Source organism: Ambystoma mexicanum, chromosome 2q, assembly GCF_040938575.1.
Source record: "Ambystoma mexicanum isolate Mex_15411 chromosome 2q, UKY_AmexF1_1, whole genome shotgun sequence".
In the NCBI taxonomy this organism is placed as follows: Eukaryota; Metazoa; Chordata; class Amphibia; order Caudata; family Ambystomatidae; genus Ambystoma; species Ambystoma mexicanum.
The window spans coordinates 918,391,976-918,414,349 of NC_090924.1; positions in this window are offsets into that span (position 1 = coordinate 918,391,976).

The window sequence follows — 22,374 nt, forward strand, 5'->3', positions numbered from 1 at the left end:
GCCAGGTATTGATCCAGGTATTGTCGAAGGTGAAGGTTCTCAGGCTCGGTGAGGGCATAAATTCTACTACAAGGAGGAGTAGATCCAGGTATCAGGTCTATCTGGCAGTCATAAAACCTATGAGGAGGTAGAGAGCTAGCCTGATCCTTCCGGAAAACATCTTGGTATTCTAGGTATTCGGGAGGTAACTGGGGAGTTTCTGAAGAAATTGCTGCAAGTGCAACACCAGGTGGAGGGTGACAAGTAGAGACACATTCTGGAAACTGGACCGTTCTTGCTCGCCAATCGATCAGAGGATTGTGTTTCTCTAACCAAGGTATTCCTAGAATAATCTGAAACTGAGGGGCCTTGATCACATCGAACACGATCTTCTCATGGTGTCCATCTTGACTTACTAGCGTCACTTCTTGAGTGGTATGCGTTACTGGCCCGGAGGCTATCTCCGTACCATCCACCGTTGTAATGACGTCCTTTACAGCCTTGGGACAAAGAGTTAGATTCATCCTCAAAACCATTTCATGATCCACATAATTGCCGATGGCACCGCTGTCGACGTAAGCTTCAATTGCATGTAATCGATCCGGATTATCAGGGCTAATGAGGACCATAGGTATCACGAAATGCGAGGTCACGGAACTGGTTTTCAGGCTCGGCAAGAGGACCTCTATTCTTGTCGGACGAGGTAGTTTCCCTGCTCAGAGTTTGTAACTTTGGTAACTGCAGCTCCTACTGCCTTCTTGGCAGGTTTCACCGGACAGTCTCGAAGAAAGTGCCCTGAGTTTCCGCAATAGAGGCATAATTGCAACTGTTTTCTCCTTTCCCGCTCCTTTTGTGTTAGAGGACCTTTCAGGCCCCCTATTTGCATGGGTTCCCCGGAGTCTACTCCTTTGGAAGGAGTTGGCAGTTTGGAAAATACTCGAGCATCAAACTTGGAACGATCGGCCTTCCTGTTCTGCAGTCTGTGATCTATTTGAACGACTAAGTCTATATAGTCCGAACAATCTTGTGGGGGATTCACTACTTGGGCTAACACATCTTTGAGCTCTCCACGTAGACCTCTATAAAACAGCGTAATCCTTTTGTCCTCAGGCCATTGAGTTTCCACTATCAGTCTGTTGAAAGCCGCAATATAAGCCAAAAGGTCTTGATTACCTTGTCGCAACGAAAGAAGCTCATTGTCCAAGGCCTGCCCCTGTGAATGTCTTGCGAACAGTTTTTCCATACTGAGCTGAAAAGCTTGAAAATCATGGAGGACCGGATCATCTTGATTTACTAGAGGGATCGACCAGTCTGCCGCATTGCCACTAAGGTACGAAAGCACGAAAGCTACTTTAGCTTGATCAGTTGGAAAGGCTGCTGGCCGGCATAAGAAATGCAACCGGCACTGATTGATAAATACTGCAAACCTCTTTGGGTCACCAGAAAATCGTTCGGGCGGAGCCAGAGGTACATTCCCAGGTAGATTGATCTGTACTGGATTCATAGAGGATGTAGAAGGAAGATTTCCCCCAGATGCGGGTAACGGGGTCTGTCCGGCTTGCGACTGTAGCAATTGTCTAGCGAGATCATCTGTTCGCTCCTTGGAAATAATCAGTTCCCTTCTTAAAGCGTTCGTTTCCTGACGGGCTGCATGCACTTCTGCCCTTAGTTCCCCAAGTAACTGGGCTAGCTGGTCGGTATCCGAGGTTTCCATAGCGCCTGGACGGGAGTTTTGTGGTAGGCTTTGCGTTCTGTAACGCTCACCTGATTCCCGTAGAGGCGCCGGTCTTGACTGGGCGTATACCGTATCCTCAAAGGTGATGTGTAACACACGGCTGGCTCTTTGGGCTGGACCTCTGTGCACTGTATGCCTGGCTCAAAGGGTAAGATGTCTGCAGATAGAAAATATGGGATTAATGAACTGGGTTGTTGAATGTCTCTCTCTTCTTCCCTTTCTCTTCTCCTGTAGAACCCCAAAGGTTAACGCTCTCACCTTAGGTAAGTGAACGCCGTGCTCTCCATCTGCCTCGAGGCAGGGTGCTGTAACCAGTTTCTTCACTGGATAAGGGGAGCAGGCCTCTTGACTTCAGAGGACTGCTGTCCGTCGTTTACTGCACGAACGGTAAGTTTCGAGTAATTCTAATGTCTTTAAAGTCTTTAGTAATGATGTCTCTTGTTTTGCAGGGTTCCGGCAATGGCGGATGACGGGCTGCAGTGAGTTGAAGATGGAGCCCGTGTGATGAATAGAAGCGCCTGGAAGCACGTAAGTAAGCGCTTGTTGCCTGCTTCACAAAGCGCTCTGTCTTTTTATTTTGCAGGTACAAGTTCGGAGCGGCTGCAGGGTGCCGGAATACCCACTGGGTTAGATGTGGAAAGGAGTAATGGCACGCGAGTATTAAAGTTCCCCAATGTCTTTAAACGCACCTTGTTTTGTCTTTCAGATGCGGGATGCAGCGCCGAAGGCCTCCGGAGCGTGCGAAGAGTTGGTAAGCTTTTGTCTTTCAGATGCCAGAATGCAGTGTGAAGACCTCCGGAGCGCACGAAGAGTAGGTAAGCCTTTGTCTTTCAGATGCCGGACTGCAGCACGAGGCGTTGGTGACAGCCGATGGACCGGGTAAGTGAAGAGCTGTCACTGAAGACTGTAATGCTAACCTGTTCTTTCTTGTCTTTATAGGTGTTGCTGAAGACTGGATTCAGGATGGTAAGCCCTTTTTCCTTAGGCCCAGGATCAGATGTAGAAGACACGATGAGCTTCTGCTGCTGAGGATGCAGAATAACGCAAAGCAAGATTCATCCATCGGGTGTGGTTTAAATAGCCTCCAGTAGTGCTTAGGTGTCTCCTTCCACAGCCACGCATGGGCAAGAAAAGAGTTCCTGTTTTACAGAAGAGTTCCAGTGTTCTGAATCTAGGGAGTGGCTCCTGCCCCACCCAACAGGAAAAGTAGTTCCAAACAGAAGAGGATCAGAGGCTCAACTGGCAGGCAAGTAAGCAGCATGGTCTGCTGCAGGTAAGTCCACCCAAGCATTATGAGCCCGGCGCTTCCAGCGCTGGGACTGGGCATATTTATGAGCCTGGTGCCACTGGCGCCAGGACTGGGTCCAAAAGGTCCCAATTGAGACTGGTTGGCACTCGGAACCTGGGTTATGGATCTGCTTCCAAGGGAGTTGAGAAAACCCCGACCTTTTGGAAGCAGAGATCATGACAGCCACCTCTTCCGAAGAATGCAGCCTGTAACGCGCGTCAATTTTCTTATTGACGAACAGTCCAGAGTGTGGCTTTTCCCAGATCCTGCGGACCTCGGCCAAACATCCTTCTGTAAGAACAGGCTGGTACGCTCCGAAGGAGACAAAGTGAACGCCCCCGAAAGCACCCCCTCCTGCGAAGTGGGTGCCTCGGGCACTGGAACATCCAACAGGCACATCATGTCCAGTCCCCGGTCGTGAAAAGCTCTAATAGAGCGGGGCTGGTCTTCGCTGTCCTGCTCGCCCTGCGCATCATCTGACAGGTCAGGATCCTGCTGAACTGTGTCAGGCACCGTCTTGTCCATGGGGGAGAACGGGGGGGAAGGGTGGAAAAGCCGGCGGAACTACTGGTGGAACGGGTGGATCCGGCTGGCATATCTCCCTAAAAAGACCCTTGAAATACTCTCTCATGGGGTCGGTACGCATGAGCGTTTGAAATTTGCTGAAAAAGGCATCCTCCAGAGACGGTTTCGGAACTGCCGGAGCAGGCCTCATGAGGAGGATAATTCCAGGGAGGCAGAGGGCAGAGTTGCCACACAGGCCAAACCCCTGAAATGTGTCCACAAAAATCAAAGGTGCCAAGCCCACAGGCAACGAGACATTGTGCGGAAGGGGCATCCGGGCGTTCCAATCGTATGCGCACAAGGAATTTTATGTTCACCCGCGGAACCAACTCCTACACCTGAGGCCGATGGCGTAGTTGTAGAATGAGCGCCCAAAATGGCCACCGATGTCGTGGCGGGAACGGCTGCCATTTTGCCATCACCTGAGGGGAACTGTGGCACGTGTGGAAGTGAGGCAGGGGTCCCCGTCGGTGGGTCAGTGGTCTTACTTTTAGCTTTTACATAAGGAACCTCGGCCGAGCCAGTACTATGTGGCCTGGAATGTTTCTGCGACATACCAGTGGCCAACCTAGCCTCCACAGAAAGGTCCTCGGCACTGCCGGTAAAGGAGGAACTTTCACTCCTTGCCCCATCAACAATTAATGCCGTCGCCACAAGAGCGGGAACGGTGAGGAACAACTTTCACCGATAAGGCCTTGGCAGGCCTCCCAGAAATGTAGGCTGCTTAAGCCTCTGCACGAGGGACCTCGGACACAGGTCCGGTAACAGCCTTATTAGCACGGGCCTCGAACATCCGTTCAGTAACACCAAGCCCAGCCCAGGCCTTGGGGCGCACCCCGGTACTTTTGAAGGAAGCCAATAAAAAGGCCTCAGAGCGAGCTCTGGTACCCCAGGACTCAGTAGAACAGGGTCTACAGGCAGCCCCCACAGGAGGGGCCGCGGAGCGTGCTCCGGTATACACAGGCCCTTTACGGAGACCCTCGGAGAAAACTCTGGTACAATTATTAGGCCCCGAAGGCACCTCGGGGCAATCCCCGATGACAGAGCGATCAATGCTAATCCCGGCTCGGGAAGAACCTGGAAAGGTATCTCCCGGCCGGGGTGCTTTGAAAAGTAAAGAACTTACCGGGCGTTTCTTCTTTTCGTTGATAAACGCTTGAAAATGCAAAGGAGTACGACGTCGAAACACCTCCCACTGCTCCAAACGACGTTGAAGCGACCGGACCGAAAGGAAGTTGCAATAAAAACAGGAGTCCCAATGGTGATCCGGACCCAAAAACTGTAGATAAAGGATGGGGATCCGCCCCCACGAAGTGCCGGTGACACAATGAACAATCTGGAACGTCTAGTTTGAACGACATAGACAGACTAGTAAACAAACACTAGCGAGAGCCCGAAAAAAGGGAAGACGATCTTCCGAGGATGCAAGCGTGTCCAGCCCTGAACAAGCGGAGAAAAGGACTGATGGGCGATGTAGAGCCGAGATGGGCGGGGTTACGGCCAAGTGCCGGGCCCAGCGTAGAAAGAGGAAGGGCTAAAAAAAAAAAAATGTGGGACCATTTTGGATGCTTTTACAAAACGCTCCGGTCCCGTCCCCACAGGACAGAGGGATGTCCCATAAGTATGGAGGAAAGGGGACGAGACGTAGGAGTAAAAGGCGCTGACTGGTTAACCAGTTTCTTCCTGGCTGCCACAGTGATTACGAAATCAGGCTTAGTATGCTCTCTTAGGCATAGTGGTGCTGTGTCAGTGGGGCTTTTAATTCTTTTCTGGCTGCGAGATGAGTGCAGGTGTGGACAGAAGTGTAGACAAAATCTTTGTTCCCGAGTCACATATGGTATCCAAAAGAGGGATAGTAGTGATTGTTCTTCTATGTTTATCTCCATGTTCATAAAGAAACAACTTCTTTTCTTCTGACGTAACTTGTAACGGTCTGCCGCCTTGTCAATAATCGTATGAAACGATACCTAATCGTCCAGTGGTGAAGCATCTCCTGGAGAGTGCTTCCTGGGTTTCTCAATGATGTAGTCGTCCCACTCGCCTTGCATGTCAGGTTCATGAATAATCTCCTCCTCTTCGGCGTCTGAGAAGTGTCTGAAAGAGTCCTCCTGCCAGTCTGAGACCGAAGCGGTCAAAAGGCACTAATGTAGGTTCCCTTGTCAGTGATTGTGGTCTTGGCGAAGATCTTGGTGGAGAGACGCTTGTCGGTGAAGCACTACTCATCCGGCTCCTAGATCTATGAGAAGGCTCCGGTGAGTGCAGCCTCTTCTGAGGTCTGCTCTTGGGAGGTGAACTTCTCTGCGTGTTATGATGAGGTGAATTGTCCCTCTGAGGAGACCATGCGTCTCGAGGAGTAGATCTATTCCGCTGTCTCTGGCGCCTGTTGAATTCGTCAATAATTCTTTGCATTGATCCCATGAGTGCTGGGGCATATGAATCTGTGGGCTCCTCCGTAGTGGGATGCCAGAGCAGGCTATTATCCTTAGGAGTGAGAATAGGTTGATCCCGAAGGAGCTTGGAGTCCGAAAAATCTTCCTGTAAAATAATGTCTGGAAGCTCCGTCATCTCTCTTAAGGGAGACAATTGTGCTCCTATTGGTTCTTCGTAGACCTCTGGGATGTAAGGAATCGTGTCCATTGGTTAATCGGTGCTGCCCTCATTGGACGGCATAACCAGGGTGTCCATGGAAGGTGTCTTTGGTTTGTTTTTCTCCATCGATGTGGGAGTTGACAGCTTTGTCGATTGTTTCGACGACGGTCGGTGCTTCGTCGATGACTTTTTCGAGGACAACTTCGACGACGAGTGATGATCCCGTGGCTCAGTCGACGAGTGATGGTATTCTTTCGTCGAACATTGCTTCATAGATGACAATTTAGACAAGGACTTGCACGTCGATGACAAGGTTTGGAGAATTGTCATGGACGTTTTTGGCTTCGTTGACGATGGGGTCGTCAACAAGTCCTTATCAGTGGTGCCGCTCGTAGACACTGTTTTCGTGGATGGCAGACCCCCAACAAGTTTTTAGAAAATGCCTCCTTCCCTTTGGAGGCAGTTTTTTCCTCAGGATGCTGCTTTTTCTGGCCCCCAGAGCTAAGAGAAGGTGTGAGGGAAGTTATCCCCATCTTTCTTTTGCTTTTATGTGAAGGGTACATGCTCCTTTCCATTGAAGAGGCCCTTCTTTTTGAAGTTCCTCATCAGAAGATTGCCCTTTTGACTCGAGATGAAGCAAAAGTCTCCTGTGTCTGTCCTGCAAGGTTTTGTTGGTGAAGTTCTTGCAATTTTTGCATTTGTGGATGTCATGAGGGTAAAGGCGGCAGAAGAATTGCTCAAGAGGATCCCTCATATAAACAAGTTTCTTCCTGCACCTGGTACAGTCCCTGAACGGGGAAGGCTTTTTGGCAGTTGGTTCTTCAGCCATGGAGTTTCACTTGATGAAAACAGGTCGAAGGTTAGTGTTTTCTGAGCCCAGAAACACCAAGGTAGTTAGTGCTTGATCAGGGGTAAGGGTTTCTGTGTGTGTTTGAACTCCAACAGAATGCCATGCTGAATGGTGTCTAGCACCATCTGTCTTTTGAAATTGCTTGCCACCTGTCGAAATGAAACGCCACATTTCCTCCCACTAGTGTGCCTTTCAGGCAGTCATTGTTGGGCTTTATTCTGTCTACCTCTTTGGGAAATGGACAATCCGCATTTGCGTTGTACTTGGTGGTACTACCTGCTGCGTTGGGAGGACTGGTAGTTTCCTTCAATATCCCTGGGAGCAGTAGCCGGATCTTTCATAGTTCTTATTGTCCTTTGCAGACAAGAACCTGGATTGACTTGAGGCACCTCGAAAAAACCGTCTGGCCTGTAGGGCTATTAGTGATCTAGCAGTATCAGAGTCTGCCTTCAATGCCTTAAAGTTCTCATCGATCTTGTAGCCATCCTTGGTTTCTCAGGATGGCCCCATTACCAATTTGCTTGAATCCAGTCTCTGCAAGATCCACCGCAATGGTGATACTGTAGTCTGAGGCATCCTCGCCTTCACAAACAAGTGTCATGGTCTCTTTTCGCTGATGCTCTGGCAAATGCTCCAATACGGGAGCTAACCGGTGCAGCATTTCACAGTCCTGGCAAGCCACTATCGCCAGGGCATTGGCCGCTTTAACTGTTGTTGCCCTGATGGTGAGCACTGTCAAAAGCATACATTTTTGTGCCTCATTGTTCGGGGGAATAGCGCATTTGTGTTGTGTACGCACCTTGCAACCTTCTGCCAAGGACCCAACCAACTCTGGAGAGAGTTGAGAAGTATCCAGTGTCTTGAATATCTTGTCTAGTATCCCTTTTACTGCTGGTGAGAGAAAGAATGTTTCAGGGTTGCAAACACCTTTTTCCAAACATGATCTAGGATGGGTATAGCAAACACAGCCTTTCTGCACTTACCCATAGGATCAAAAAGAAAAGTCTTTCTTTTCCTCTTCAGGAGTTAACCCAAATTCCTGGCACACCTTTGATTACATGGCGCGGAAAGCACCAATGTCGTCTTGTGGATAGGGTTGTGCTGGACTACCCTGTGTATCCTGGTCTGGATCATCTGTATCCCACATATCATCTTGGTGAGGAGAGTTGGAAGAACTCATGTCCTTTGGACCTGTGTCTTGATCTGTATTCACTAGTTCCCCTTCTATTGCTTGTCTATTTACAGGCTTTCTCTTCTTGGAAATGGAGGTCTAGGTGGAGATTGGGATCCATTAGGCAGAATCCTGTGCAGTTCCCTTAGGGAGCGCTACACAAGATTAGGACTATAGGTGAGAGCAATAAATCCCCTTTGGTATCAGTCTGTACCACAAAGATTTAGTTGGTAGCTGTGGCTGAGCAGTCAGACTTATCTCAAGAGGGAGATGAGCAGTATTCAGGGTTTACACAATAGGCCTACAGTACTATTGCACAAGGAAACACTGACCAAAGCTTTGTATCAAAAATTAGATATATATCTATTTTATACACTTCTAGTTAAACATATCTATCACAGTTCTTAAAGCAAGTTAAATAAGTGAGAGGAAAAATATACACACTCCCTAATTAAATTGTAGACCAAGTGAACCAGAGTGAAAACTGAGCAAAATGGTATCAATTTCTCACAAGGGAGGGAAAGCACAAGTTATATAGGAATAGCTTCTTACACACCCTAGCAACACTTCCCATAAGTTTGTGAACCAGTTTAAGCAAGACAGTGCATCAGTATAGACAATACTTAAATGAAAACTGAGCAAAATGGCATATCACAAGGTTCAGAAAGGGGAGGAAAAGGGTAGTTATCAGAAGTAGGTGCATCAACACAGTTCTAGTTGAGAATCAATCTAAAGAAGGCAGGTCTAACAAATGTAACCAGAGTCAGTAGGCCAGTGTCAGTGGTACAGGGCAAGGGCCCAGGGGCGAAATGTTCTTGTAGCTGCAGTCAAGTCTTTGGTTAACGATTTCGAAAAGGTGGATGCAGAATTTGAAAGACGATGTTGAGAGGGGTGGCCAACCCAAAAGGTAGGTAAAGGATTTAAAACACCTTTAGTGCTACCGCGATGAAAGGGCAGCCTGGCGGAACAATGTACCTTTAAAATGAAAAAGTGGCTCCTGCAGTGGTAGTTGTTCCTGGTAGTTCCTGCAGTTCGGGTGATCTAGCAGAGGAAGAGAGGCTATCGTCGTGGAGGAAGGTTCGAGTTACTGCACTACCCAGGGATGAAACCAGCCGCGGTGCTGCCCGAACGAATAAAAGGTATGCTCCTTTAAATCGCGATCCGGGTGGACTGGTGCCTGGCTATCCGGCCTCCGAGTAGAGGGTACGGGAGATTCGACCAAGGCAGGTCCGGGAAGGAGATTGGCAAACTGGTTGGCCCCACCAGCTCAAGGGAAGAAGGATCTTGCAAGTGAAGATTTTCTCTCGTCGTGTGGAGAAAAGTGGTGAGACGCTGCAGCAGGGCTTCACTGGTGGTTAAGTTGTTGCAGATGTCTTTGGCTTCTCTCCTGTTCGGCTTCTTAGTTCCAGTGGCAATGTCTTGCTCTTCCAGTCCTCAGGACCCTGCTTTTATGCCGAAAGATCCCCATTCATACAGCCTAGCTGTCACTCACACAGTGGAGTGGTCATCTTGGCGGGAGACCCTCCAGCCTATCAGGATAGAGTGCCACATGGGTTGCCGAGACAACCCTGTCCAGGGGTCCTACTCCCCCCTCCCACACAATGGACCCACCCCAGACTCAGTGGCACCGAAAGGAGGGCTTCTCAGCAGAAGCCCGCCAAAAGGACTAACAAAGGATCCCCAACCTGTGTGAGGAGTTTAGAGAAAGACACGAGAAAGAAGTTATATTAAAGTTCTGGCCAATAAAACCTACCGGAGTAAAGTTAATATTAAAATACACCGGCGGTATGTTAGAGGCTGTCAGAAAAAGTGGTAGCCTCGAACAATGGGAAAATCCCATAGGATAATATTCGCGGTTTAATATTTTCGGTAGTAACCACTGCCCCCAGCCAGAAACCTTTGAGAGAGGGACTGTACGGTACCCTCTTGAAAATGAACATAAGGGAAAAACTATTAACCCTTTCCAGTACTTCCATAGTAAGATGGGTTGTACTGGTTTAGTTCACAAAAATTGACTAGTTAAGTCAATGGGGATTTTACATGCCCTAGGAGACAGTAGTCAGTCCCAGGGTATGGAGTCTATGTTTGGGGGTCACTACGACACCCTCGTGTCACTGCACGGAGCATTTAACACAAAAATAGCCTAGAACACAAATAGAAAAAATGCCTAAGAGTGGGAACAAGAGTCTCACTCTTAGCAGGAGAAAAAAACAAACCCTTCAAATCCAGCAAAGCTGCTGGGGGACTCTATAGGTAAGGGAAATTAGCCATAAAATGAGAATTCTCCCTAACAGGATCCGTGCACCAAACATGGACGTTTGGCATAGTCTTTGCACAAACACCATTGATCTCTTCCTTGTACTGCTTGCTGACCTGGTGTTTTCTGATCATTCCTGCATTGACGGATCCCCTGAGGATGAGGAGGCGGGAGCCTAGCATTGAGTTGTCCAGACTTTGCAGAGGTGAAAGTACTTGTAGGTGGAGTAGAGATTGCAGATTTATAAGAGGGTACGTTGGTGTCATGCCTCCTGTCCCTGATGGTGTAGAGGGAAACCCAAGGGGTACACTCTGTAGCCTTAGTGGTGTTTCTTCCCCTCTTGATTGGAATATCTGTTATACATAGGGTTGGATCCTGCATTCATCATAATCTGTAACCCCATGTCGGTCCTCTCTTGGAGTTTCAAAATCAATGTTCTCCTGTTGTAGGAATTCATCTTGCATGATTTCGGTGTAGTCTATGGGAGAAACACCTAGAGGGAGTTGTTGTCTGGGTTCCACAGGTTTCTCCATTGGAGTTCTCCGTATTCCTTTACTACAGGATAGCATATTGTCCTGCTGTAGTTGTTGTCTAGGTTGTTCTGTATGAACCACAGCTTGAGCCGTGGTAGAAGTCATTGATGGGTGTGTGTGAAGTACAGCCTCACTTCCTGAAGATTTGTTTTTTCATTATCGACAAGAGGGTCGTCGACAAGTGATGTCCTGATTTCAAAATATGTACCAAAGATTTAGTGGGAGGATGTTTCATGGACTCTTGCCCAGAGGAGGATCTGTTCCCTTCTCTAGAAGTACAAGACTCCGACGAGTGGTGTCTCTTTTTCGACAAAGAATGTGGAGTCTTCGTGGACTATTTCGTATTGTGTTTCTCCTTTGTCAGAGAGGATGTTCTCAACAAATGTGAGGTGGACTTCGTCAACAGGCATGAACCAGTACCCGTCTGTTGGTGCTTTCATGGATGTGACTTTCGACGACTGTGTAGACATGGACCGAGAGCCTTCGCTGATAACAAGCGTCTTTTTAATAGGCGACTGGGGTTGTAATGCAATATCCTGGCCAGTCAGCGATTTTGGCTCAACCGTTTTTATTTTTTTTGTAGGTCGTTCTTCCTACCTGGACCTGTGGCTTGATGGCAAATGCCTATCAGAGGGGGTGGTAGCTCTCCCGCTCCTTGACAAACCCACTTCTGAAACCAGGTATGCCCCTTCATTAAGCCAACAAATCAGTCAACGGTTTCTATATTTAAGGGTTTTCCAGAGAATGGTTAGGGTATAGGTAGTATAAGCAGTGTACATGCTTGTCACCTTGATAGATGTTTTTTAGGCTGCACGTCCCACTGGGCCTGAATAAGGATTTTTTAGGGCCAACAGTCTCCATGTTCGTAACCAACACCATAGAAGAGTCGTTGGTTACTACCGGTTTGATTATAGTGTTGAAAAATATTTTTTTTCTGTGGAAAGATAATTTCTCAGTGAAGAGAAGAATTCAAGGAATCCCATCCGCTAGCAAGACAGTTGAAATCTAAGGGGAAGCTACTGGGGCGGAGCTATACATCGACATCCTATTGTTGGGGACCAAAAGGACCCACAAAGGCATTGATGGGGCACTCTAGGTGTAAAGTTTTTCCATAGGATTACCAGCATGACTACTGGGAATATTCACAGCATGTGAATCCATGAAAGATCCAATGCTGGAGAAAGAAGCAGACACGATGGAGAATCGGATGAGAGTCGTAATCATCAATCACCAGAGCCTGAACCCAGTCACATGGAAGAAGTTTCTAAATGTTGTACCTGCAATGGTTGCGGGGTTATGTCAAACGAGGTGGAAAAGGAACAAGTTACTTACCTGTAACTTTTGTTCTCCAGCTTGGGTCTGGCATGGATTCATATGCTCATGAATATTCCCCGTCGTCAGGCTGGGAATCCTTGGTAAAGAAAAAATCAGTTTCAGTTTCGTTTCTGAACTGTCTTTCTCCTAATAACCAATCACTGGTCTCGGTCATACTGCCCCCAGCCAATGACCACCCTCTACCTAAGCCCCTCCTCTGGCAGCCATCTTCGGATTTGGTAGCACGTAAAGTGTCAGTAGTGAAGAGCCGCAGAGGGGTAGGAGGAAGGGTTCGCATGTGAATCCATGCCAGACCCATGCTGGAGAACAACAGTTAAAGGTAAGTAACTTGTTCCTTTTCCAGCATGGGGTCTGGCATGGATACACATACTCATGAATATAAGAATACATAGCAGTACACACATGCACAACCACGGGAGGTGGCAAGGCTCAACATTAAGCATTTCATCAACTTAACATTAAGCATCTCTTACCTCCTCACCAGGCCCACCTTCAGGCAAACAGGTTGCACAGCACTGCCTGGCCAACTCTGGACTCCTCCCTGGAATCCCGGTCGACACAGTAGAATCTCGTGAAGGTGTGAGTCGACCTCCACGTAGCAGCACTGCAGATGTCCAGCAGGGGCACACCAGATAGGAACGTCGTGGTAGCAGTGATAGCTCTGGTCGAATGGGCTCTCGGACAGCCGGCCAACCGATGACAGTGCATGATGCAGCCAGAGAGCCATCTGGAAATGGAAGCCTTTGAGAGGGCCTTGCCCTGGTTCACAGTTGCCAAACATCTGTGATGTTTTCCAAAAACTCTTTGTGCGGTCCACGTAGAACTTCAGTGCTCTAGTTACATCCAGCAAGTGCAAAGTCCTCTCGGCTGGCGGCGAAGGCAACGGGAAGTAAACAGGTAACACCAAGGGCTCGTTGAGATGGAAGTCCGACGGCACCTTGGGCATGAAGGAGGGGAGCGTTCTCAGCACCACCCTCGATTCGTGGAAAGTCAGGTATGGAGGCTTGCAGGAGAGGGCTTGGATCTCTCCAACTCGTCGTGCAGAGGTGATGGCCACAAGAAACGCTGTTTTCCATGACAGGAACTTCAACGGTGCCGAATGCAGAGGCTCGAATGGTGGGCCCATGAGCCTGGTCAGCACCACGATGTGCTCCCACGTCGGGGCCGGAGCCTTCACCGGCGGAAAAGACCGGAACAGTCCCTTCATGAACTCCTTCACCAGGCGATGGGACCACAGGGATGAGCGTTCTGGTGTAGCGGGAGATAGCCGCCAGATGGATGATGGAGGCATGGGCCAGCCCCGCCTTGGCCAGCGATAGAAAGTACGGCAGCACTTGAGGGGCCGTAATCTGCAGAGGGTTAATCTTCTATGCTCGGCACCAGACAGAAAACCTCTTCCATTTATATCCGTAGCACTCGAGAGTTGTGGACGCCCTGGCCTTTGCAAGCACTTCCTTGCAGTCTGCCGGGATACCGTACCCTCCAAACTCTAGTGCTGCAGTGCAGGAGCCTGGCCTGCAAGTTCAGCGACCCCGGGTCGTGGTGGAGGATGGTACCTCCTTCTCTGGAGAGGAAGTCCGCATCCATCGGCAGTTTGACTGGGGGGGGAAGGGGGACGCTGACATGCCCAGAAGGTCCGGGAACCAGATCTGCCTCGGCCACGCCGGTGCGACGAGGATCATCCTGCACCGGGACCGTCTGAGTTGGTTGATGAGTCGCAACAGCAACGGTGGGAACACAGAGGAACAGGCCGTTCCCAGGGGAATGAGAAGGCATTGCCCATGCTCCCCGGCTGGGGATAAGTCTATCTGGGGATTGCCCCATTGTTGGAATAGCAGGTCCACTTGATCCTGTCGCAGCTCCCACTCGTGGCACGAGCTCAGCTCCCTCCTGAGTCGACGATGGTGTTCTTTATTCCTGCCAGGTGGAAGGGTACCAGAAACATCCAGAGAGACGACCCAGTGCCACCGATCCTGGGCCTCCTTGGATAGGGCTGGGGATCTGGTTCCTCCCTGCTTGCGGATGTAGAACATCGTGGTGGTGTTGTCGGTGAAGATCCTCACCACCTTGCCCTTGAGGGACAGGAGGAACGACCCGAGGGCCCAGAACACAGCTTGGAGCTCCAGGATGTCGATGGGTAGTGACCTCTCCTCTGGGAGCCAAAGCCCTCTTGCGTGGAGATCTCCAGTATGCGCTCCCCAGCCCTCCAGGGATTGTGTTATATAAGCAATCAAGTCTCTATTACCTTGTTTTAGTTCTAAAAGTTCACCATCCACTTCCAGAGATAACGGTCTTCTATCAAACATCTTTCGGAATATCTCTAAAAAACTGGTGTAATTTCCTAAAACCGTACTCTTTTGACTCACCAACAACCCAGCCCAAGCAGATGCCTCCCCAGAAAGATAGGACAACATAAAAGTTATCTTAGATGCATCCGAGGGAAATAATTCTGGTCTACTCATAAAATGTAATTAACATTGTGTCAAAAACACCCTAAACCTCTTGGGATCCCCATGATAACGTTCTGGAGGCGCCAAAGGAACTGGCATAATTAAACTCCTTACCCCTTCTGCCACTGGAGGCGCCCGTTGTATTTGTGGTAAATGATCTTCACCTTCCCTTTCTAACTCAGGTGGAGAACCAGCGCCCCCTGAAACCTCATCCTCTCTCCTTTCTCCCCTCTGTTGAATTTGTGTTACTTTAACACTCAAGTCATCCACCTTTTGAATAAGTAAGGCATTTTCATCCCGAGATATTTTCAACTCCTCCCGTAACTCCCTGATCAAAGATCCTAACATCTCAATGGATTCGTCGGGGTTCATGACAGCTCGGGCGGACTAAATTATTGGCCTTTCATTCTGTCAGGCTGAGAGGTCCTGTGTCCGCGGAAGCTGCTGAACCCCCAACGATTCCCCTGAAATGTAATTCCCAGAACTAGATTTCAATTCAGCTCTGTAAACTACACCCCAAAGGGAAAGGGGGAAGTGGATAACAAAACAACACCAGGCAGACTGCGTCAAGGCTAACCAGAGCTGAACCTGGCTCTTCTCTTGAAATTTCTTAGAGAACCTTGTAAAGAAGCTGAAAATCTCTCTTACTTGAGACTCTTGAAATTCACAGCAACTTCTTACTTTGGGCAAATCTGGAAAGTTTAGTTCATTGTCTCTTTTCCAAAATGCACTAGATGTCCAGTTAAATTTTCTTTATTTATTCTTTCCTTTTCTTTCAAACTATTTACAATTCCATTGAGTTTGTGAATTCTTGAAGAAACACGTGTTAAACTCACACACGGGTTATTTCCATGCAGATGAAGTTCACGTTGAAAACTTCCTGCGTTGAAGAACACGCGCACGGAAAGCAAAATCCACGCGCAGAAAACACACGCGCAAGCCTAACCACGTAAAGTAGAATTCACGCGCAAACGAGAACACGCGCAGAAAAAACACACTCGCTAAAACATTTCCGTGTTGAAGAACTTCTGCGCCTATTCACACTCGCCTTATAATCCACGCGCTATGAGTTCACTCGCGATCGAATACACGCGTTTAAAGACACGCGCAATTGAGTTCTAGTGCAGAAGCACACGCGCTTGAAATCACACGCGCTATAAAGTTCTCACGCGGCAATTAGATTTTCGCGTCCGGAAGCAAACGCGCTGGAAACACACACGCTTTAAAGTTCTCGCGCAACAAATGAATCTCACGCTAGGAGCACCCGCGCTGTAAAACAAACACGCTCTTGAGTTCTCACGCGACGAACAGATTCTCGCGCTAAGGAGCACACGCGCTGGCAAACACACGCACTCTTGAATTCTCACGCGACAAACAGATTCTCGCGCTAAGGAGCACACGCGCTGGCAAACACACGCGCAGTTGAATACACTCGCACGCGCAAAGGTTCAACGATATTTTCAGATTACAAGTAGTACGCGTATTTTCAAATAGCGTTCAAGCGCACTCAGGAAGTTCAATAGTACAAGTACAAAGATAACTTTTTACGAATTTTCAAGGAAATGTCATTAAGATGAACAGAGCTGCAGTACCAACAAAGTCACTTTTCTCCAGAGCGAAATCATAAGGATCTTCAGAGTTTCCTGTCTTCAGAAACTAATTCCTGACAACTGATAGCTTCTCCAGAAACCCCCAAGAAAGTAGCCGCTCAACTGCTAACGCCTGAAGGATAAAATCCACCAGGCCCAAGTCTAAAGCAGGAGCAGCCACTAAACACGTCCTCTCAGCTGGGGTTTAGATGATGAAAAGCACAGAGTGACAGTTTAGAATGTTCATTGTTGTTCTGCAGTGTCTTCTAACCAATCAGAGCTGTCACTGTGAAACTCCATTTTGCCTTGGGTCAGAACAAGGATTCTGAATCAGCAAGTTAAGGCCAAACCAACTCCAATAGAAAACTTCCCACCCAAATAAGGGTAATCTAAAAAAGGATTAATAAAGAGAAATAATGAGAAGGAAACTTGAATAAGGGAAAATAGCCTGAATAGGGGAAGGAAACCTGACAGGCATCCGTCGTCACTGTCTCCTGGTGTGCCAGGCTCTGGAAGTCCATACCCATCACAAGATGCGCGCGGGTGCCCCACCACCGGATTGCTTGGCGGAAGGTCTCATTGAGCGAGATTCTGTCCGAAGCTGCCTGTCGCTTGCATCCAACGGGCGTCGAGGAACTCTTGTAGTGGACGCATCCGCAGCCTGCACAGGCGTACGAGGTAGATGCACGAGGACATCATGCCAAGAAGGGACTTATTGGACCTCACCCTGGCCACGTTCATGGTCGACAGCCGCTGCACCTTGCCCAGGATGGCCTTCGTCCTTTCTTCCGACAGCAAGGCCAACCGTGCCACTGTCGAGCCTGGCTCCCAGGAACAGTGCGACTTGCGACGGGACCAGGTGGGATTTCACGAAATTGATTGAGAATCCCAGATTCGTGAGCAGCTGGACGGTCTTCGCTGTGTGCTCGACGGCGAGTTCTCTTGTCCTTGCCCGGATGAGCCAATCGTCCAGGTAGTGGTAGATGTGGATCCCCTGCAGGCACAGCCGCGCCGCCACTGGTGATAGAAGGGAAGGGCCTTGAACTGGTAGTACCGTCCTTGGACTACGAATCTGAGAAACTTTCGATGTCCTTTTAGAATGGGGATTTGGAAGTAGGTGTTGGGCAGAAACCTGTGCAGTTCCCTTAGGGACCCCTGCAAACGGCTTAAGACTACAGGTGTTGGCAGTAAACCCAATTGGTAGCAGTCTGTACCACCCAGATTTACCCGGTAGCTGTGTCTGAGCAGCCAGACTTCTCACAAGAAGAATTAGACAGTATATAGAGTATACAAGATAGGTACCAAAATAGAGTAGCACAAGCAAACACGGACCAGAGCTTTGGTATCAAAGTATATAATTATTTATTAAAAAGACACACTTAGAAACACTCTAGAACTATTATTGTAAACAAGTTCAAAAACACTGTCACTATTAATATATACATCCCTTATTCCTTATTAGACAAGAATTAGTTAACAGCAATTATTTCTAGACAGAGGTGAGCGCGTAACTAAAGATGGCACTCTAATAAGTTAAGAAAAAGGGAGGGAAAAGGCAGAAATTAGGAAAAGCACACAACACAATACTTTAGAGTCTATGTTTGGGGGTCACTATGACACCTCTGTGTTACTGCACTGAGGGTGCTGTGTAACAAACTTACCAAAAATAGATGAAACCCTATGGAGTAAAAGACCCCATAGCCCATAACATACATTACAAAGTCAAAGGATATCTCAAATCATGTCTAAGAGTGGGAGAAAGAGTCTCACTCTTAGCAGGAGAAAAAAAATAAACCCCAAAAATCCAGCAGAGCTGCTGGGGGACTCAATAGTTTTGGGAAATCAGCCTTAACAGAGAATTCTCCCTAACAGTAGGCATCCTCCAAGTCCAGCGACGATAGGAAGTCGCCCTCTTCAGCTGTCCCAGCACGTGCTGGAGTGACCATCCGGCACTTCTGGGACTTGATGTACTTGTTTAAACGACGAAGGTCCAGGATGGGTCACCAGCCGCTGGTCTTCTTTCTTACGAGGAAGTACAGAGAGTTAACTCCGGAGCCTCTTTGGGACGAGCTTGATGGCCCCTTTCTTCAGCATCGCCCTTACTTCCAGCAGCAGTTGGTTTTCCTTCCCGGCCATGGGAGGAATGCGGGGGCACTTCTTTAGAAACTCGAGAGTGCGCCCGTGGGCCAAGGCATCCAACACCCAACGGTCGATGGAGATGGACTCCCACACGCTGACGAACTTCGCCAGCTGGCCTCCCACCGGGGTGCTCGGGTGGGGGCCCGACGCCAGGTCTGTCAGTGGCTTTGCCGCCTTGGGCTCCTTGACTACGACGACGAGATCCTCCTGATTTGCCGCGTCCTCTGTAGGCCTCCTGCGACGAGGAGCGGGCCGCCGCCGAATCCTTTGGAGGTACCTTGCTTGCTCCGGGGTTCCAAAAGGGCAGCCGTCGCTGCTGTAAAACTCCCAAGGCCCGTGCCGTCTCCGTGTCGGCCTTGATGGCCTGCAGTGACCTGTCCACTCTCTTGCCAAACAGGTTGTTTCCGTCGAAAGGCATGTCCAAGACTCTGGTCTGCACGTCCCGGCAGAAATCGGTTGCCTTGAGGCAACCACGCTGGCGAAGGCAAACACTGTTGCCCATCTGGCGGAAGCCGGCGTCAGCAATGTCCGTGGCTACCGTTATAGCGTGGTCCGACGCCACCTCGCCTTCCTGCAGGATCTCCAGGGCCTCAGCCCTCTGTCGTCCGGAAGTCCAGCATAGGAGCGATCTTAAACCACAGCTCCCTGTCGTAGCGGTCCACAATCGCGAGGGCGTTGGTCGCTTTAATCGTTGTCGCCGCTGAAAAGATGACCCGTAGTCCCATGGCGTCCAATTTCTTCCCTTCGCTGTCCGGCGGTGAGGTCGAAGTTGAAGCCGTTGCCCCCACCGATTTCTTCTTGACTGCCTTTGAGACAACCGAATCCGGGATCTGCTGCACCCTAAGGCACATGGGGGCGGAATCCGGGACCCGGTACTTCTTCTCGTACTGGTCTCTCTTGGGAGGGGTCGTGGACGGGTTCTTCAGGAGCTCCAGCCCCTCGTCCCAGATGTCATCAAGTAATGGGACCGAGAGGACCATCTTCCTCTTGGCCTCACGCTGTTGATAGAGGAAACCTTCCTTCTGTTCTACGGGGCAGAGCTGGAAGAGCTCGGATTCCCTGGCGATCATGGCGTGGAAGGAGCCAATTTCGTTGGGCGGAGAGGCCCGAGGAGGTGGTGATGGGAGGCCCATCCCGTCGTCACCACCGTCATCCGTCTCCGTCGTGGCCGTCTTTGTCCCCAAGTCATCCCTCGGGATCAGGGAAGAAGGCTGTGAGGGCCGCGCCGGCTGGAAAGGCGGTGCGGGGGCTTGCTTTGAGGGCTTCCCGACAGTCCCGAGTTGTCGGTGGTCCAGGTACCAGTTGTGACAGGCACGACGGATGGGGAGTGGGATCCTCTGCCTCCACGGGAGCCTCGTCAGCGCCTCTGTCACTTTCTTCATCCGCCTCATCGGGATACCTCCCGTGGGACCGGACTTCCTCAAACCTCTTGTCCAGGATCTTCACGAATTCAGCCAGCTCCTCTTCAGAGGCTTTATCCGTGTCTGTGATGGCCACCCCCCCCTCTTTTTCCACCGGGGGTTCTCACGGGGTCTGATCGATGGGTTGAAAAGAGGATTCCCTCTGCGGTGGCAGCAAAACTCTGGGCCCCGAGGTCGTCTCCACTGGGGTAGCCTCCACAGGCTTCGCCAGGGCCGCCGCAACACCCACGATAGAGGCCTTAGCCAGGTGAATCAAGGCCTTCACAACCTTAGACGCGCCTGAGGCCTTCACCTTGGGGGGGAGGGTTGTCGACTTACTACCCCTCGGCTGTCTGTCGGGATCGACCGGGACTTATCCCTAAGTTTACCCGGGTTCTCCGACTTTCTTTTCCCCGAGCCAGAGTGTTGGCTCGTGGTTGAAGGCATCAGTGAAAGTGCGCCCTGTTTGGCAGCCGATAAGCCCGACCGTTCGGCGCTCCCGGTGTCCGTGGACTCACGGTGATTTGCCTTTTGTTGGGCCCCTGACGCCGGAGCGCCCTCAAAGTTCTTAGAAGACCGCTCGGACCTCTTTTTTCTCACCTGCTGCTGTGCTCTTACCCTCCAGCCAGTTGGTGAGGCGGATACGCCGATCCTACATGGTCCGCTCTGACATGTTCTGGCAAAATGCAGTGTCCTTCTCCACATGCATTTGGTCTTTGTGAAGGCAGTAGAGGCATTTGGAATGCTCGTCCTCCTTGAAGACATTCTGCAATCCGCATCCAGAGCAGCTCCTGAACAGCTTGGATCCGAGCGTCGTGCTCCCTTTGTCCTGGGCCATGTCCACACGGGGAAGGCCTCAAAGATCTTCTGGAATCCTCCGAGAAGCGGAACTCAACGAGAACTTTGCCCTTGAGGGGCATAGAAAATACCGAAACGCGTCCCTGTTGATCGGAAGTAGAAACGGTGGAGCTTGAGGCTCAATTGACTGAAACAATTAGATTAAACTCTTTGAAAAATCGCAACACTCAGTAAAAGCTCGAGCGCTATAGCACGAGGACTCCCAACACTTGAACGTGCGGCAAAAACCTGAATATGGCTGCCAGAGGAGGAGCGTAGGTAGAGGGCAGTCATTGGCTGGGGGCAGTATGACCCAGATACCAGTGATTGGTTATTAGGAGAAAGACAGTTCAGAAACTAAACTGAAATTGATTTTTCCTTTACCGAAGATTCCCAGCCCGACGACGGGGAATATTCATGAGCATGTGAATCCATGCCAGACCCCATGCTGGAGAACTGCTGCCTGCGAGAAAACTTTGGATGCTTGGTCTACATAGCCGAAGAAGACACCACTGCTAAGCGTTACCAAGCTTAAAAACAGAAGGGTCTAGGCCTACTCTGTAAGGGACTGCGGTATGTTTTAGCTAAATATAACAGAAAAGAGTAACAACAGGAAAACCATGGAGTTGATAACAGTGGGTTAAGTTACTGTGTGTGTAAAAGGAAACTGAGTACTATGTTTATTATTTTGCACATATTGGAAGTCCTTATATTTGTTATCCGTTTGATTCGAGCAAAAACACTGCACTAGATCCTCAAAAATGTGCTTGGACTTCACATTTATTGAGTAAAGTTTAAAATAGGCAAAAGAACATCAGAAATTATTGCACACATAAATGAAAAAAAAGAAATATGCCAATGGCATGTGCCAAAAGTAACATACTGACTTACAGGTTTGAATATTTAAGCAACAGTACATGAAAAGAGATTTGTCATCACAACCTATGAGCTGTACATTAACCATAGCCATTTGAAAGGCAAGCATGAATCACATTGTGTTTACTATGCTACTTTCATGATCTAACAATCAATTGCCATTCAAGATTCTAAATGTAGTACTTCTATTGTATTCTTGTTTCAGTACTATGTATAAAACAACCAGAGCGCTTGTGTGTATTAAGTTATTGTTGGTTAGGTAAATCAAGTGTCTACGTAGGGCGCTGGTGCAAATCCAATGCAGCACACTCCTCTTGCGTGTGCCAATCGGGATGCAAGGGTAATTACGTTTCGGCGGTTAAGTGATGCGTCTGCCTTCCTCGGGACCAAAAGGGTGGAGTGTTCATGCTGACCCAAGGAGAAAGCGTCAAGAAAAGAAAATGTAGGGAGCATAATGTTAATGTTTTACCATATCAGGATTGAGTTGCAGGTCAACAAAGTAGATGCAATAAAAATGCCCTTGTGTTGCATAGTGCTGTGTGCGCTTAAATGAGACAAGTACATACTTATAAATCATGCAACAAGTGATATGCATGCGATCCCAAATTAGGACAGAGGCGCATACCAATGGAAACGACAATGGCAGAGAGAGTTGGTTGAGAGCCACATGCATGGAATACTTCAGTGCATGGGGAATCATGTAACTTCCGAACAATTAAGGTTCTTTCACTTTGAATTTAAAAACAGTATTTCCTCCTTCGGTCCCAAACTGTTTTTGCTTC